Below are 18,338 nucleotides of genomic sequence, written 5' to 3'. Positions count from 1 at the left end.
GCCATAAGCTTTATCGGCATCCTAACACCGCAGAATTGCTTGAATTGAGGGAGGAGCTGCTTTCGCTAGTAATCTCATTGTTGTCCTTGTGGATAAAACAATTCTGTGATCTCTACATACATCCTTGGAGCACGTCTCAGGCCTACATTTCTTTGCCCTACAGCAGGAAGGAAAATTCACCCTTTCCCTAGTAACGGAGTGAAATTCTTCTACAAAAAACCCAGCTGCGTTCTTCAAAAGGCAACAAAAGTGAACACTGTGTTAACACTTCAAACACAGGAAATAACCCTAGCCAACACTCTATATCATCACATAACCTAGATTTCAGATGAGAATTTGGGTGAAAATATAACATATGTTCACCCTTAATCTTCTTGAACATTTGTTTGGCCAAAAATTATCTCTGATCAACTCACTATTGTAAACAGGTCTATGCTTCAGACTAAGTAGTAAAATGTTATTCCAAGGGCTTGCATTCCAGGGATTCTCTCCTTAACTTTGATGAGATTTACTTAATGACACCCTCAGTATTGGTGTCTGTACTTCAAAGACTTTTATGTTCTGTTTAAATTTCAGAATTTAATAAAAAATCTTGCCTAAAAGGCAAAAAGCACTACCTCTAAAAATCTACCATTTGTCCCTAGTCTATTTGCAGTTTCAATATGCAATGCTGTTGCATCTGGTTTGTGAAGAAAGAAAAAGCTCTTTCTTCTTTCATTACCAAATGGCAGATGCATTCTTTGCAGTGGAGCACCCTGGAGAGGCTTCCATTCACCATGTAATTTTTTTACAATATACAATATAGGACCATATAAAAAATTAAAGAAAAAATGAGGAAAATAATCTTGGTTTACTTAAGGAAAATAAATGATACATCTCAGTTGTGTCAGCTAGTTCTGGGCACAACTGAATGTATTTCATTTATGTTTTAAAATCTAGGCACATAAACTATCAACATTTTTAATTGCAGAATATTGGTGCAGTAAAATAAAATATGCAATTTCCTACAAGCTCTTGCTCTCCACAGATGGTGTCGTCATGTCTTTTTGTTTCACACCAAAATAAGAACATACAAACAGCTTCAGTCTGGCCCGTCCAAAGGCAGTGTGTGAATGGGGAGCAAGGCTCTCCTGGAGTTGTGATCATTGCGGCTTCTTACTGACTATGAATCTTGCCCAAACTTTTCTGTCTTCCTCTCTGCATCTGTAAAACATAAAATATATCTCAAAACCATCCAAGAGCCATATACTTACTCATGTCTGGGGAAGTTAGCTCTTCACAATCAAAAAGAGTTAATGCTTTGATTGTTTGAAGGTTAATCCAAGGCTTTAAACTGTCTGATAAGAATTCATGTCCAGATAGAAGGAGCCCCAAGTTTGCAATAAACATAGCCATTAGAAATATTTATCATTGAGTCAAAGCATTGAAGAGGATTAGTCCCAACTGCACCAATGCCAGAAGACAGTATCTTAATTGCATTACATATTTTGGACACTGTCCTGAAATGCTTCCGAAGATCATAGAGATAAAGAACTTTTGAGATATGGGTTTGTTTTGCTCTTAAAACTGTAATTCAGTTTACCCAGGATGATCATTTTAAGGATTTCTTTCAAAGTTCTGCATTCAGTAGCTGGGAAAATGGTACAGAAAAGAGTGTCTTCAGAGACATACAGAGTAATAAGGAAAGTAGAAAACCTCGAAAGGATTGAGTGAGAGAAATAAAAAACAGCTATGCTGGCTCTTAATATTTCAAATCTCTGAAGGGAAAAGAATAGAGTTACTTTTGTAGCCTGAAAAGAGAATTTGGTAGCTTTAGAAAGATGACATTTGGTGTAAATTACATGGCTTCTTCTCCCTGCTTTTGGCAGAAATTTTACCTCTCAGACAAACATGCTGCCATTCCACTGCATTTTGATGTTTTTAAATGCATTTAAAAGCTATATCTGCCATTCTACAGAGCTTGCCATTAAAGAATCAGAAATCCTGACAAATTAAATGAGCTGAAGTCAGACCTCCCCTTCCAGTTCCAAAATTATTAATGCCACCCCTTTTTCATTTGGACTTCAGACCTATTATACTGTACTGAACAGTTGTAAGTCTCCAATACACTGTTTTTTTCTGCCAAGTATTACTCTGAAGCCCCTCCATCTATGCAGTTTGGCCTGCCACAATGCTGTCATGACAAAGGTTCCTTCAGAGATATTATATCCCATTATATCTTCAAGTAATTGAGATTCACAGAAGTCTAGATTGGTTGTCTGGAGTTGTTGGAAATTACAAAAATACATCTTTGCCTGTTATATAATCTTATTTTGAAAGCAAAATGAAATTAGAAGCAGATAGGTTGGCTCATATAAAACAGATAGGTTAAATCAATTGTGATTGTGAATACTTACAGCTATTTGGTCATGCAATGATTACAACAATGAGAAAAACAGGAGGAAATATTTGTAGCTGAAGTCACTAAAATGTACCATAAGTAATTTTCCTGGAATGTGTTTGTCAGCTTTCATGTTGTTTTTCTGAGGGTCGCAGAACAGAGGTGGAGGAACATTTCCTATCCTGCCTTCTTAGGTGCTACTGTTTCCTTTGTCCTGTCCAGTCCATCACTCTTCAGTTTCCATCCTAAAGAAAACCATGACTGTGAAAAGCTCCACAGTTCAGCAACATGGTATCACAGAATCATAGAATGTCAAGTGTTGGAAGGGACCTTAAAGATCATCCAGTCCCAGCCCTCAACATGGGAAGAGTGGAATCATCACAAGAGGCCCAGTAAACTGACATTGTAGAAATGCTCTGAAAGAATCTAGATTATTTGGAAATAGGATTTTAGCCCTGAAAAAACTTCTCTATAATTGGAGAAGTAAGCTGGGCAATGAACAGTTTAAATGTTTTGGGGTTTCTCTTACACATGACACATTTTTGTTTGTGTTCTGCTCTGTCATGGATAAAAGTAAAACTACCACAATCTTCATACCAAACCTACATCTGGAGGATTGTGTAAGTCTTCTGGTTCCTCTGGATGTTAGTGGTTCAATAGGTGAAGACTTACAACAGATTTATTACATATCTGTTAGTTTCTGTGTAATTTATGAGGGAACCAAAAGAATTATATAATTTCAGGCAGGGATTGGATGAGGTATTTACCTAAAGCAGTATGGACTGTTACACAAAAAACTGAGGTGATGTGAAATACAGACTGAGCAAACTGAGCCTGAAACTGTTTACAAACCGCTGCATCTCAGGTTTGAAGTGATCAGTACTCAAAGTGGTCTTGATATGAAACACACAGTGGGGGAAACAAATTTATTTTCTCTTTTGTTATGGGGGTCATCTGAATTTATTTCACATTTATTCCGTACACAGTACTGGTAGTAAAAATATAAACCCACTTGATGCTGTATCTGAATCCACTGCCCATTTCTGAGTATCTTTGGAGTGTTCAAAGCTGCAATCTGACTACTCATCCATTGCAAATGGGCCTGTCTCTCTAATGGGCCTCTCAGTGATCAAACCCAAAATCCTGACTCCAGCTTTCCCTGGTTTGAGGACATTTCCCTGTTAATATCTGAATTTTGCTGCATGAGCTTGCCATGTCTATCTACTGCTGATAGCAGGCACCTTTTCATTTTCCAGGAGCTGTGTCTTGCTCAGAGATAGCAGCCAGACTGTTCTCTGACGTTTTCACGGTCACACAATGGAAACACCCTCCTGGAAGCTGCCTGGCTCCTTGTTCCTTACATCAATCTAAAATAAATGCCATTGAAAATATCTCATTCCTCTTTGTGTATGCAAAGACCCTGGGAACACTTACAAATCACTGTCTTTCAGATACTACATACAAAATTAGAGGAAATAACAATGTTTGGATCTTGCAAGAAAATCTGAAGTGTCCAGATTTCTTTGGCAGACATTCCCACTTTGTTTTTCCAAGCTGAGAAGTGCCTTTTCCACTTCTTTCTGCCCCTCCGTCACTCGTAAGTAAGGCTGATCACACTTGGAATGAGAGACAAAACTTGAAAGTAATGGAAAAACACATCCAGCTGACCCAAAGGGGAACTGCATCCTCTACCTGCTGCTGTCTTCTTCTACATGTTTTACCTTTTTTCTGCAGGTTGACTCACTACATTCTTCTGCCAATAACTAAACTTCTGTTTTCTCTGTGTGCACAGCAAATCTCTGATTCTCAAGGGACTATTCCAAGTTCAATAAAATTTAATTTTCTGAAGATTATAAGATTCTTCAAACTCCAGTCAAGATCAGCAGCCAGAAGGCAGTCCAGACTGCATAAATACAAAGTTCTGCCACAGGCAAGTGACACATATATCTCACTAATAAAGTTCTCAATCTGAAAGTGTTATTTTCTGTGTGGAAAAAGTCATCTTAATTGATTATAAACTATTGCTGAAATTTTAACTGGAATTATGCACACAGTCCTGGCTGGTGTAGGCAGAAAATATTTACACAGCTATCCACTGTCCTGACCCACAGACAGAGTTCAAACAAACACTGATGGGAAAATTAAATTAGAAGTACAGGATATTGTCCTTCATTCTCTGCATTCAGCCTACTCAGATTGCAGAATCTGAAATTTATATGGCATTTTAATTGGTCATAAACAAACTCAAAATTCTTCCAAGGTTGGAACTGAACAGATTTCATACATGAATATTTAATATTCATAATGCTTGCCAGGAGGACTATTCTGAATGTTGAAACTTTGCATTCATCTGCAAAATAAGGAAACAACAGATGTGAACAGTGGAAGCTTGGGCAGAAAATCCCATTAACACACTTATTATGCTCCCCTGTGCTGTGCCATAGTGATACATCAAACACCTGAAGTGTTTACTTTGTCACTAATACTATCAATGTTTATATTTTTCTCTTTAATTTTTCTGTCTGTATCTGTCTCCATACATGAAGTTAAATCTGGTATGGCAAAGGAATTTAGCACTATGAAAGAGGATTTTAGGATATTTAGCCAAATGCAAAAGTTGGGGAGAAATATCTATTTTGGAAAACCTGGCACAAGAATTAAAAAAATGACCAATAATAAAAGCAAATTATTTGTCCCAGTCATCAATATTTAATATAGTGTTTAGTTAAAAAAAGTTTTGACATTTTAACATGTATATGCATTTCAAATAAAATAAAAAGGAAAGAATCTTTAAATTTTCAAATAAAACATGCATGAATGGGATGAAACAATTGCAAAACTATTTAGCAGCCTCACAAAGAGCTCCAAACTGTGACTTCTTGCTTGCTTGCTTTTCTTTTCAGCACATAATTCTATCCAGTCTCAAAATAATCTAGAAAGGAATCATCTTAGCCTTCCATCAGACCACTGTTAGCACCTGCCCCTCTCCAAAAATAACCAGAAGGTGTAAATCCAGTGTCCATCCCAAAGTCCAATCCCTATCCTATCCCAACAGAACTGGCAACATCACATTTCTCCAGATCCTCCTTTCCAGCCATACTGAAATGAATATTAATTAACCTTTCTTGATGTCAAACTTTACCTCAGCTTTATCAAAACTCACATTGAACGTGGAGCAACTACTGAAGACCTAAAGCAAATCCCAACTTAAAATCTTGTCCACAGTTTTATCCATACCCCCACTTCTTTCACAGATTACAATCCTGCTCTTCATGACTTAGATCAACAATGAAATGGGAATTATAGGTCTTGGAGAACCCAGGCACAGAACATGTTTCTCAGGTTTTGTTTATATAAAACACAGCACCAGCTGTTGCATCCCTCTCAGCAGAAGCCTTACTCACCCATGCAGAAAGCACACACCCTTCCTAACCATGGCTTTTATCCTGCCTAGAGAACTGAAGGACTCCAGTAATAAACTGGCCTCTGCTGCGCCTGCTTTCCTGAACTGCAGTTTTAACATTGTCTAAATTTCTCCTTGTTCTAGGTCTCAATGTCCTGCAAGAAACCACACTAATATTTGAAACCATACTATTATTTAAATTTTACTTCACAGATCCCTAGTTTCAAATCCAGTCCTATTGGTTATCATATTTAAAACATTGTCAATATTTCCTACCATTCACTACTCACGGGAAGGATCAGCCACAACCTGTCAGGATCCTTTAAGAAAATTTTCTACATTCATCTTTCTTTACCTTAAACACAATGTTAGCCAATAAACAAAAGTCCACCAACCCAGATGCCCTAAAAATTAAGTTTTGAGATTCACTGCAAATAGTAGCTCATACATGATTCTTGCAGAACTTTGTAGGTCCACCTATTAACTTGCTCATGTAGCCTCCCCTTTCCTGGACCATAACATTCAAGATCAGGATGTTTTTTCAAATACCGTACCAATAAGTTCTACTGAGTTCATACCACAATGAGTGGCTTATCTCATATCAAAGTTTGCTGGTTTTCCTTAGCTTTTGAAGAAACTAATGTAAAACCAAGACCTTAGCCATCTTTTACTGGACCTGTGATCCTAAGCCACCTAAGAGCATTTCTGACAGTGAATGCTCTTGCATCCTTAGCCTGGTCACTATTTTCTGTCAGAGGATGAATTACACATTATTCATTGCTGAGAGAACTAGTCCTGAAACTGTTGGTCTAACGTTCCTATTGCAACTAGCCAGAAGTTATAAATCCTTGCCATCACCAGTCCTCATCCGAGACACACCACACTGACAAGGTCCTACAGTAAATGTATTTTTCCAGCTCTTTCTCTGCTGAACCCTAACCCCCACCGTAGCCATATAGCTCTTCTCTGCCACTCCAGAGCATCAGCCACAATTGTAACCTCAGCTGTAACCAGTCCTCTCCTCCACAGAATTAATCACCTGCAGACTAATCATATCTCCACTGCTAGATGGAAAACCTGTGATATTAGGCTTACAGGGCAGCAAAAATGCCAATACAGGAAAACTGTCTTCCAGTGATATGTTCTTTTTTCTCAATTGTTGCATAAAAACCATTTTTAAAGGTACTGATGCCAGGTTTAATTGGTTTTGTTGGAAGAAATGAGTTTTAGTTTTAGTGTAGTTTGTCAGTGCTTTTCCAAACTAGGGCTAACAGAAAATATTTATTTGCAGCTTAATAGCAAAAGGAAAAATACATGAAGGCTTCTTCAATATCAGAAACACTATGCAAAGACAAATATACTGTCTCCAGTAAACGTGCAAATGCTTTACCAGATCTAGGAGCTGTATAGAGCTTTGTTGGATGGGATTTTTATCTTTGTCTTTAATTGCGTTTGTATGTGTTGGAAGATATTTTCACTTATTGCAAAAAAGATTAAATAAATTTATGAAATCATATTCTCTCTTTTCCTCTGTAAAATTCTCACACTTCTAATCCAGTGCTAATTTAAAAAGCATGATCTCCATTAATTTTAATAGGTTCTGGAAGGTACTGTAAACCAGTCCCTTATAAAACTAACAGCATAGCAAAGTAATTTTCCAGAATTAACATGAACACTTCTCTCTCTATATAAATTTCTTTGACAGTAATTTGGAGTTTTCTACAAGTTTGCCTAATCATATTTCTTTTTTGATAATGCAAGAAGTCATTCCCCAAGGGCAGTATTTGTTCTCCTTCAAATCAAAGATAAAAATTCTCTTGAGTTTCATGGGAACAAGAGCGTTCTAAAAATAAAATTCCTTCTCTGATAACCTTTAATTGATGGTGTTTTTTCTCAGAAAGCAAGTACAACAAAGATGACCTTTGCATCAGTTCCATTTCTGTACAGTTCAAGGATCTGTGAAGGCAGGTTATGTCATCTCATGCTCTCTCTGGATTGCCCTGAGGCAAAATTGTCCCTTTCTAGTGGTGGTTTACGGTTGTTTCTGGGCTGTTTCTGGGTGTTGGTATAGCATAGGAGCCTCCAGATAAGTAGAGAAAAAGGTTGATTAGTCTTACACTGCATCACAGGAGGGGCAACTCTTTTTTAAACTCTCAGAATTTCTCACCAGCCCTGGTATACTTCCATGATTACTATAGAAGAGGCTGTAAGTCTGCTCTTAATACCTGTGAATCATTATTAAGGATGGGAAGAAATAGGGTTGCCATAGAGGAAGGTAGAACAGAGAGCTAAACTTGTATCCCAGCCATCAAGTGTGTAAGTCAAAAAAGAATTAAAATCATTATACAGATTCAGAAATCAGACCATGCTTGAGCCTCTTCAAATAATAAGAATTCATTTGCTATGAATTCTTCAGGTCTGTGCAGAGACCCATAAGAGACTTTGCGACCCAAGCTTTCCAGGAGAGAGGTGGATGTTTAAACTTTCTGGATGTCACTTTAGGTAAAACAATGAGCAATCTGTTATGATGAATGCTGCCTGTGTGCCATGTCCTTCTCCTTATATGCTGTTTACTCTTGCAGTTAAACAAGGCTCTGCAGGACATTTCCTAATGTCTATCTTGCATACACAGTAATGGCAGAAAGTTTACATTAAACTGATGGATTTACTTGAAGCAACTGCAGTCAGAAGACTATGCTTTTAGACACATATACACACAAGTTAAGTATTTAATTTCTATACTGACAATATATTAGTTTGTACAGCTATTACACCTTTTGTTTCTTTAAAGGTCTATTAAAATATATCATAGTATTTGAGCACTGCTTACACAAGTACCGTAACATGTGTTCTTCACCAGTAGAGGACAGCACGAAGCCAGCTATCGTCCCAAAAGTTGCTCCACCTTTTTCCCTCATTTCCTCACCCAACCGCTAAAGTCAATGGAAGTTTCCTCGCTACCTTTTTCTCAAGAGGAATACCTAGTCTCCTTACTGAATGTTTTTCAGTGAAATAAAATTTAAGCATGTGCTTTATCACTGGCAGAAATCTCTAATTATCAATATTCTCACAAATCTGCTGTTCCGCCTGTTTTCTTCCTTCCAAGATACCTTTGACCTGGGAGATCCTCTAACATTTCTCATGGACACAGAAAATACAGAAGTTAAATCATAGGTGAACCTGACAGGCTGACAGATAAACAAGCTGTGTTCTACTGCAGTTTGTAGATGTCACCAGCCTGCAGTCTGCTCTTTTCTTAAGGTTGTTTTCCAAGATGGGAAGCACAGAAACTAAATCAGCTTTGAAAAGCACAAAGGAAAATAGGGTCTTTGCCCTAAAACATATTTTATCTTACCTTAGACAAATATGACCCATTCAGGCAGGTAGAAAGGATGCTGCTAAGGGAATAAGCTGCAGATTCTGCACTGCAGCTCACAGTGGATCATCACAGGAGGTAGCAGAATCTTCCTTACTACCTAGGGATTGACTAGGAGAGCTTACACTTACTGCCTAATTCAAAAGATGCAATGAATTGCTCTAAATCTCTCATTACTTCAGCTTTTGCCTTAGTTCTTGTTTGTGTTCCTTGGGAGCTCATCCCTATGTATGATCTGGGCTCTGGGCTGTCTCTGGCTGCCACACCTGGCTGGCCCTGTTGGGTTTACTCCAGTAGCATGGAGCTGACAGCTTCTGCCCTATTTTCCTTGTTATGCTTGGCTTCCAGCTGCTCCCCAGCATTGGAGAACAGCTGGACTTTGCTGTTCCTCACACTCAGCACCTCAAAGTAGTTCAAAATCTGCAGAAAAATGACACACAAAAAACATATAAGTTTTTATTTGAATATTGCCTGGGTAGTACTTCTATATCCCTGCTTGTGTGAGTCCTACTTGTCTAAGCTTGTAGTTTCTTTTTTAAAAGTGAGTGACAAGAATTTTTCCAAGTCAGTCTGCTTTAATGAAAAGATTGTTTTTAAAATAGTTCTTTCTTTCAAATGGACTGTTTTGTGACTTGAAAAAATCCTACTCCCACTCTTTATACGCAAAAATTCAAAACTGAATGTCACCTTGATTTTTAAAGATTTTCTAAGCCTTCTGATGTTGACATCTTGGTAGAGAACTTTCTCACACACTTTCAATGTGTAACACATTGTTTTTTATTCTTTTATGGAGGAGGAGAAATTTGATAGACTGTTGGTTTGTCTAGTGTCATTGGAGAGGTGGCACTGTCACCCTCCAATCCACTGTCACTTTTGGAAAACTATAAATGTTAGAGTCAGAAAATAAACTTCTCTTTTGCTCTTTGCCTTGAGAGCAGCAGTGTGCACCTGTGTTCTTTCGTGTTCCATAGCGACAACTGAACTCAACATCTTCTAGGAAATGCAGGTTTGGAGTTGCACATATGCACTATGTCTAGGTATAAATAATCGTGTAGGTATTGTTAGGGAATTATTGAGTTATTTTACTTAAGCTGCTTAACTATGAATATTTAAGATGAAATTGCAGGATGATTTCTAACCACCCAAGCTTGAAGTTTGTCAAATGCTCTTCTGTTAGCTGTAATGGGCAAGTTGCTGGCAACAAATTAGACTTTGGCAAGGCTTTGAAGTTTTTGTATGATTGAGGGCAACTAAGTCTAAATGAGATGAGTGAAAGCCAGGTTAGAATGCGACACAGAAAACTGCAAGTTTTATTATACATTTACTTCAGCTTTACCTTCTGTAGTTTGAGTTTCTGTTGTGAGCTTCTACAAGGGTATGAAGCACAACATTGCCAACTTGGCAAGAAATTATCAAACCCTAAATCTCTTTTGGTTCATAAGAGAATTTCTGTTGTTTCTTGAAACAAAAATTATTTGGTAATAGCACATTTAGGGGAACCCCTTCTGACGGTGCATTGAATTGTCTTGTGTTCATTCAACAAGCAGAGTTGTGGTCATTCAAACAGAACCAAGAGCCTGTAGTGCTATTTGCCTGTACCCGTATTTCTGTCTTTCAGTTTTATATCTACAGCATTTGCTACATATGCTCCTGCTTCTCTGCTGGCACTCACTGTAAGGCACTGAGTCTGGTCACCCTCAGCTCTCACAGGGAATTCAGGGTTTGTCTCTACTAGAATTTGAACTGTAATGTTTGTCCGTGCCATGTTGAGTACACATGTAACACTCACAGCCACTTACAGAGCAGTAAAATTGCTATCCATTAAGCAGCTTTTGAAAAATGGTTTTGCAGTTGTAGGGAACAGCACATAATTAGGTATCTCTAATTCACATCCCAAGTCTCTACTACAAAGTATCTCTTAGTTAACTTCAGAAAAGCCATGTCTATTTTCAAGCTCATCTGACTCTTCCTGCATCTTCTAAACTCTACAGAAACACTTCCTTCACAGAAATGCTGTTTCAGCCTTGCCTTGTCTCTAGGCAAATGCCCATTTGCTTAGTGAACATTGATGAGCCCTGGACAGTGCAGTGACAGACAGTTTACACAGAACATGTCTCATTAGCTCTGGGGGAAAAAACAAAAAACTTGTGTCAGTTTTGAAGTGAAGCTGAATTATGGGCGGCCACTTCTTGCCATCCAAAGTTCAGACAACTTGTGGTGTTACTTCAATTGAGGTGTAACAATTTCTAAGAGCTAATTTGTGTATGGATATTGCTTACTGAATAAAAAGTTCTGCTTAACCTGACTTACAAGTTCTCCTTGAGTTCCTACAGGGGAATCTCAATAGACCAAGACTTTGCCTTTTAATTCTCCTTTTTCATGATCTCTAAAGCATCCCAAGTGTTGCCCCAGCATTGATGATATGGGCAGAAGTAACCTTGAAGACTTCTTTTCAAATGCCCCATATCTTCGCACATTATGAGCTGTTTCAGGTGTAGGCCTACCTTACACTTTCTGTAGCCCTTACGTCCTAAAGGTAATCCTAAGAAGTCATGATGCATAGTACACTGTAAATTCTTAATCATCTCAGGCCCACTTAGTCCTGTGACTATTTCTCTTCCTAGAGAAATAATAAAGAGCTGGGAAAAGCTATAGATAACTTTAAGGAAGTTAGTGAAACCATTAGCAGCTAATACACATTCTAAGGTCTGTTTGGGTTTTGTGAAGATAAAGCAGTACTGACTCAGTAATTTCCAGTGCACTGATTAGTCTGCAATGCTAGCAATTCCTTCTGCTCTGTTAAAATAACACAGTATCCTTTATTTTGAAAATATGTTGTCTGTGTTCAAAAAGAGTCTGACTCAATATGAATATTTTTAGCAACCATGTTTCTTGCATTCAGACTCTAGTTTGGGTGTTTTGGAGGAGATTCCTTTCTTAGCTTTATGTTACTGCCTTCCCAAAAGATGGGAGATAGCTTCTTTAAACCATGAGGGATGATATTACATTTTTATTACAATACATCCCTCTGCCTGGTGATGGAATCTAGCCGAGAGAAGTGTCTGGAAAGTGCATAGCCTCTCCCAGCTTTGATTGTCTCAAGCAAACTCTGGGGTATATTGTCATTCTTATCTGATGTTTCATAAGGTTTCTAAATTCTTTTGTCTGCAAGTAATAGTATTTAATCTTCTCTTTCATGACAGATATGCATAATATAATGTTTGGTTTTTTTGGTTGTTTTTTTTTTTTTCCTAGAAAGGAAGACTGCCACAAATTCAATGCTAGGCAAGTAATCATGCATCTATAATGAGCAAGGACACGTACTCAGCAAGTATTTTTGGCTATATTCTTTTTGCAGGAATACCTCTGGTCCTGCTTGAGGCCACCAGACACAGTAGAATTGAGGAGAAGTCTGTGATATTTCTTGGAGATAGCACTCTTGCACAGAAAGGAAAATTTCTTATACAATAGATGCTAATCTAAATGTTCTGATCACTTGATCGAATGCCCCATAAAGAAAATATTTTCATGGGCTATTTGATCAGACTTGACAACATCTTCAGCTTGAATGAATAATGCTAATAGTAACTTTTTAAATTCAAAGCCATATAACTTCCTATATAATAAATAAGAATAGATATGAACCCTTATTATCAATGCTGCCCGACGTGGTTACCCCAGCTGCCAAGCTACAATCTCTTTTACCATGGCAGTCATCTTTTTTGTTTCCCTTTAATATTAACAGAGTGTTTATTCTTTTAACCTCTTTAAACTCTGACCAATCACATAGCTCTTCCCCTAAAGGAAATTACAGGCTGCAGGGAAATCTGGAGAAATACGTGTGCTTTAATACTAGCTTTATGTCATCCAGGATCCCACTGGAGATGACATTATTAATTTTCAATGGCAAGAGCTGGTCACATGGGAGGTGATGTTTTTATTATAATCAGCTGCAGAGAACTGGTGAGGGTGAGCTCATCTGCAGCTGAGTATGTTTGAACTTTTGCACCTTTCAGTACCTTTCTATCAGCAGTGAAAACTCTCTCCAAGTGGATGTGTTAGGGAGTTAGGTTTCCTGTAAATCTGAGATCTTAGAAAATGGCCACAGGAAATGAACATCGCAAAATAAAATAGAACTGAAGAATTATGATGTTGATTATTGAAGCAAAGTAATTTCATCTGGGTTCTGTAGGAAAGGATTATAATGGTTTAAATATCTGATTTGATTTGAGTCTTCCATTCACAGAATTACTCAAAAGACTTCTGGAATCTAGGTCATATTACTCAAAGTAGATTCCACTTACACTGGCCGGCCATTATGCTGTGAGTCTCCTGGGAGATGCTGAGCACCCTTAACTCCTGCCTAAAGCTTAAAAAAATGGTCTTTTGTCAAAGCCTTGAGAAACATATCACATCTGCTTCCCTAGGACAACTTCCAGACAATATGCATTTAATTGACTTTTGGTGAGGAATAAATGGAAATCTAGTGGCACATTTGGTGCTGCCTTCAAATTAATTTACAGTGGTTAAATAGACTTGAACTGGCACTCACTCACATGAAAAACCTGTCATGCAACTCTTTGTTCACCCCACTAACTAGGCTATTAAACAGTATCTTTTGCCTTAATGCAGATTTTGCTGAAAAAAACATGACATTTTGCACATGGCTGGGGTTTAAGGCAGTTAATGAAATTAAAGCAAAGAACTCCCAGCACAGTAGGAAACCCAGATAACAGGAACAATTGTTTAGTAAGCACATTTCTGCTCCCAGAGGAGCTGAGGCTAATTATCAGGGCCAAGGCATCCAGCATCCAGAGGGGTGAGGAGATGACAGCACAACAACATTTCTCTGCACAACTGCCTTAGTCAAATTTATTTACACATTCTGAAGAAACAATGCTTTTGAAAGACATTTTCCCAGTGCAGACGGGGAAGTGTAGATAATGGATCCATGTAGCTGTGCTACTAAGTTTTCACAACAATTTGCAGTTTGGAAAGCAGCTGAGGCAGTTTATACAGTGCCATCCGTATGGGTTGACCCTGGGTAATTTTGGAAAAGATGTATCAAAGGAAAGAAGGAGTTTACAGAGGGAAAGGATTCACGTCTGGAAAATGTCTCTATGCAAAACAGACACTTCCCCCCATCACCCTCCCCCAAATTTAACAAACAGTCAAATAACATTCCACAGTCATCAAAGCATGTTCTCTTATCAACAAGCTGGCTTTGAGTTAACAGCATACTTATTGATCTTTCTCTATTTTTTTTACTAAACCAGATCATAAAAGGTGAGAAAGAACAGTTTTGTCTGAGCACTTTTATGAGTTAAAAGCATTATTTTGTGCTTAAGGCGCTGAGCCAGATCTTTGAACATGTGGTTCAGATCCTGCTTTTTCCTGTGTGACAAAATATATTTGCATTTCAATTCCCCATCTACAAGGTGAGGATCATGTTATTTTCTTGTTTTACAGAGGTGGTCAGTTCATGGATTTTATGTGAGTGCCTGCATGGCCCAGTTCAATGAAAAAGTGACTTTCAGCTGTGTACAGCGGTTGATTACTTAATGTTTTGATTATCCAGTCCCAGCTCTATCACTGTTTTCTGTGTCTTCAAATTATTTTTTCCAATATTGCCATCCATAATATGAGAAAAATGTTGCTTTCTTACTTCCAATGGCAGTTGTACAAATAAGTTGTTTACAGTGCTTCCAAAAACGTGCTGTAAAGATGGAAATTATTTCAGTCACGTGAACTCTATCCACTAAGCTATCTTTTGCAAATAGAGTCCTTCCACTGTTTTTTGCTGCTCCTGCTCATAGAGCTTCTTCCCTGTTGTTTCCTATACATGAAAAAGTCCATTCAGGCTTCACACATTACTATCCCCCAATTTTCAGATGTGTAAATTTAGCTACAACATTGTGAAAGATGAGGAATGAGTAAATGATGCTTGCAGTCTGATGTTGGCCAGAACTCCTTTAAGATTTTTTCTCATTTAAGAGAAAGACCTGTGGGCCCTCTTCCAGTTCATGCCTAATTGGAGTGGTGGCCCTTGGCCAACAGCTCAGCAGAAAGTCAAATCATGAAACAGGAGAAGTCTTTGAGTCAGCTCCTGAAATAGGTGCAGCAGTCACTGGCATTGAAGTCTTTTTACTATCCACTCTGAGATACATCTTTCCTTCCAAAGATTTCATTGTTTCCATAGCTCCCTGACAGTTTTCCAGCAAGATTGCTATCTCAGTCTACAAAGCACCAGGAGATTGATTCTAGCTGAAAACGATCTGTGATAAACAGACAAGTTTCTGAGGACTCACTTTTCTGTAAGGGAGCAGATTTTTTGGAACAAATTCTGGAGACATCTCCTTTAAGCTGATCATTTCTGTTGAGAGTTAGTTGAGGGAAACCTACTAAATTGCTACACAGGATCACAACTTTCCCCAGATGTAAATATGCCAATTATCTGGTCCTGCTCTTACATCCTAAGACTTTTTCCTTTCAATCTTTCACTGAAAATCACAGAATTATATTCTCAAAATTATAGATTCAAATGTTTTACAATCTGTTTATAATGCAGTATTTCTGTAAACTGTGTGCTGGTTCTTTTACTGCCTCCAAACTGAAGGAGTGTTTTTTTCTGTGATGAGGGAATTTTTTTCACAGTAATGCAAGAAGGCTCAGCAAATTGTGTCAATATCCTTCTTGAGCCAAAAAAAAACCACAAAAGGAAAGCAAGCAAGCAGGCTTTTGAGGAAGGATTCAGCTTTTCATTACAGGATTCTTACTCAGAGCAATAAATATTCTACAATTCCAGCTTGTTCTTGACAAACACAGAGCAAACTGCTTTCTCATGAACAAACAAATTTTCTAGTAATTTATGCATGTCTGTTTGGGTTGATTGAAATTATAAACTAGATATTTTGAAAAATGCCTGGGATATCAAGAAATTGTATGCAGATCTGGTCATACATTCTCTAGAAGAACACAAGATTCCTCAGGATCCCACCCAAGGATAACCCAAAGTTTGTTCTGAGACAAGAAATGCTGAGGGATTTTTTCAGGTTTCCCCTCATCCCTGGGGGAATAATTGCTAATAATTTTTTTGAGGTGAGTTTTTAAAGAGGATGATCAGATAATACAACGCAACTGCCTATGTAAAGCAGAATATAAATAAAAGATAACAGGGTGCAGCAGGGATTGGGAATGTGTGAATAAGTGGAGTGCATATTCAATGGGAGACAAAACTCCTTTCTCACCAGTCTAGAAATGTTTAGTAAACAATCAAATGAGCAGTGTGGGGTGGGTCTAGGAAAAAACATTGCTTAGGAGCTGCTCTTAAGTACCACAGACAGTTTTTAGAAAGTCATGCCTTTCATCAAACTCTCCAGAGGAAAAGGTTTGTAATATGCAAACCAGTTTGGGTTTTTCTAATTCTACCAAAATTTTGGTCTAGAAAAAGGTCACTTCCTTTGTAGCATATAGTAGCTACAGCAACACTGCTACATTTTAATGCTGTTGGGTACTCCTGAATTAATAAGGGTATAAAGGACCGGCCTGTGAAATCTATGGATCTCCAGCAACTTCAGTGGAGTTTCTTTTTATTTACATGAAGTAAATCAGGCCTGGGTCCTTCTTTGAGAGCATTGTTAAGGAGAGTTTCAGGAAGTTGTTTCAGAACATTGATCCAGATAGTTAAATAGATTTGAATGCATAAGAGTGGTGTGAAAGTATAATTAAAAACTAACACAATATCTAGAAAGCTGATAAAAAGTAGATCAAGTGATACAGTGTGGTGACAAATATTGTGAGCAGGCAGGACTTCTACATCAGAAATTCAATGCAGAGAAGTTCATTCTCAAACATAGGTCAAATTTCAAGATGCTTCCTGATAACATGGGAGGCAATCTGTGCCTGCATGCAATTCCTCACTTAGATAATGCATAGGAAACACAATGATTTAAACTCCCAAGGCATCTGACCCTGTGTGCAGTTGTCTAGAAACAAAATTATATACAAAATACTCAGATATTATCAGAGCCTTGAGTATATCTTGATTCCATAGCAATGGAATTTGCTGAAGATTTATGGTCTTGACTCTTGCTTTTTATTAGTCACTATCTAAAAGGGAATGGGAAGGAATTTGGAAGTTGTCAGGGAAGCCTCTGTAGTGGGCACTTTGCAGACATCTAGTAAATGAACACAGATTCTAGAACAGGAAACTGCACCAGAAGGTGTAAATCACAACACTAGTTGCAACAGCTGTGATTAAAAGATAAAAAACCAAACCAACAAACAAATGCACAAACTCCTGATAAGGAAAAAAAAAAAAAAGAAAAAAAAAAGAAAAAAACCCCAAGAAAATGGGAGGTAATAGCTTACAGACTGAGTAACATTCAAGTGTGTATGAGTATCAAAATACCTCTAACAGTGCCAGCCAAGCATCATCAGTGTACTGAACTATGCTTTAGTGTTAACTGTTAGAAGGATGAGCTCTGATCATCTGGAAGGGATTGAAGGCAAATTTGGAAAGGAAAAGTTTCTCTTTATAAATGGAACAATTAACCATCTCACTGCAGAGTAATCCTCTAACTCTGATTTCTAGTCATATCATCCCATAAGACCAGGCTGCCCCTCCAACCATTACAGAAGTTTGTCATGCAAATGTAACTGCCAATAGCTGAATATGAAAAAAAATATTTTATAAAGAGTATGAAACTGAAGAGCTTCTTTGGACTTTTTGAGTCCATGCTCAAAATATTTTTTTAGAAACTCTTACTCATCAAAATATAAATGAAAGAGTTGCGAGATTTCTAATATTCCAGAATCTTTCATACTGAGTTCTTAGGTACACATCTAACATGATGATTTGTAATTAATCAGATCTTATGTTCTATTTAAATCTGACTTCTTTTAAAAGATTTATTTTAAATTTCAATTTGCAACTCTCATTTAGGAGGTCTGAGATACATTCACACTCCCTTCTGATAATATTTTGTGGTGATAACAGAAGCCCAGATTGTTCTTTTCTCATTTTATTTTCATTTTGACATCTATTTATTGGTTACCTTTTCATTGTGCTTCCTCACCTTGGGAACAGACTATAGAAACAGCAGCCACAGCATCACACCAGGACAACTGTGCAAAGACTGTGGGGCCCAAGGAGGGGAAGATGAAACCAACAGAGTGGA

At 37.7% G+C, this 18,338-nt stretch overlaps 1 long non-coding RNA gene across 2 annotated transcripts in view; it reads right to left on the bottom strand.

The window, feature by feature from the left end:
• Positions 1-849: 849 nt before the first annotated feature.
• Positions 850-18,338, bottom strand: part of LOC132323087 (uncharacterized) — a 29,867-nt gene continuing 12,378 nt past the window's right edge. For both annotated transcript variants that reach the window (XR_009485241.1, XR_009485243.1), the window contains exons 3-4: positions 2,475-2,625; positions 850-1,203 (exon numbers count right to left, since the gene is read on the bottom strand). This is a non-coding gene — a long non-coding RNA (uncharacterized LOC132323087). The remainder of the gene's footprint in view (positions 1,204-2,474; positions 2,626-18,338) is intronic.

Source organism: Haemorhous mexicanus, chromosome 2 (assembly GCF_027477595.1).
Source record: "Haemorhous mexicanus isolate bHaeMex1 chromosome 2, bHaeMex1.pri, whole genome shotgun sequence".
Taxonomy (NCBI): domain Eukaryota; kingdom Metazoa; phylum Chordata; class Aves; order Passeriformes; family Fringillidae; genus Haemorhous; species Haemorhous mexicanus.
The sequence above is the reverse complement of the archived record's forward strand: the minus strand, read 5'-3'. Positions and strand labels throughout refer to the sequence as shown.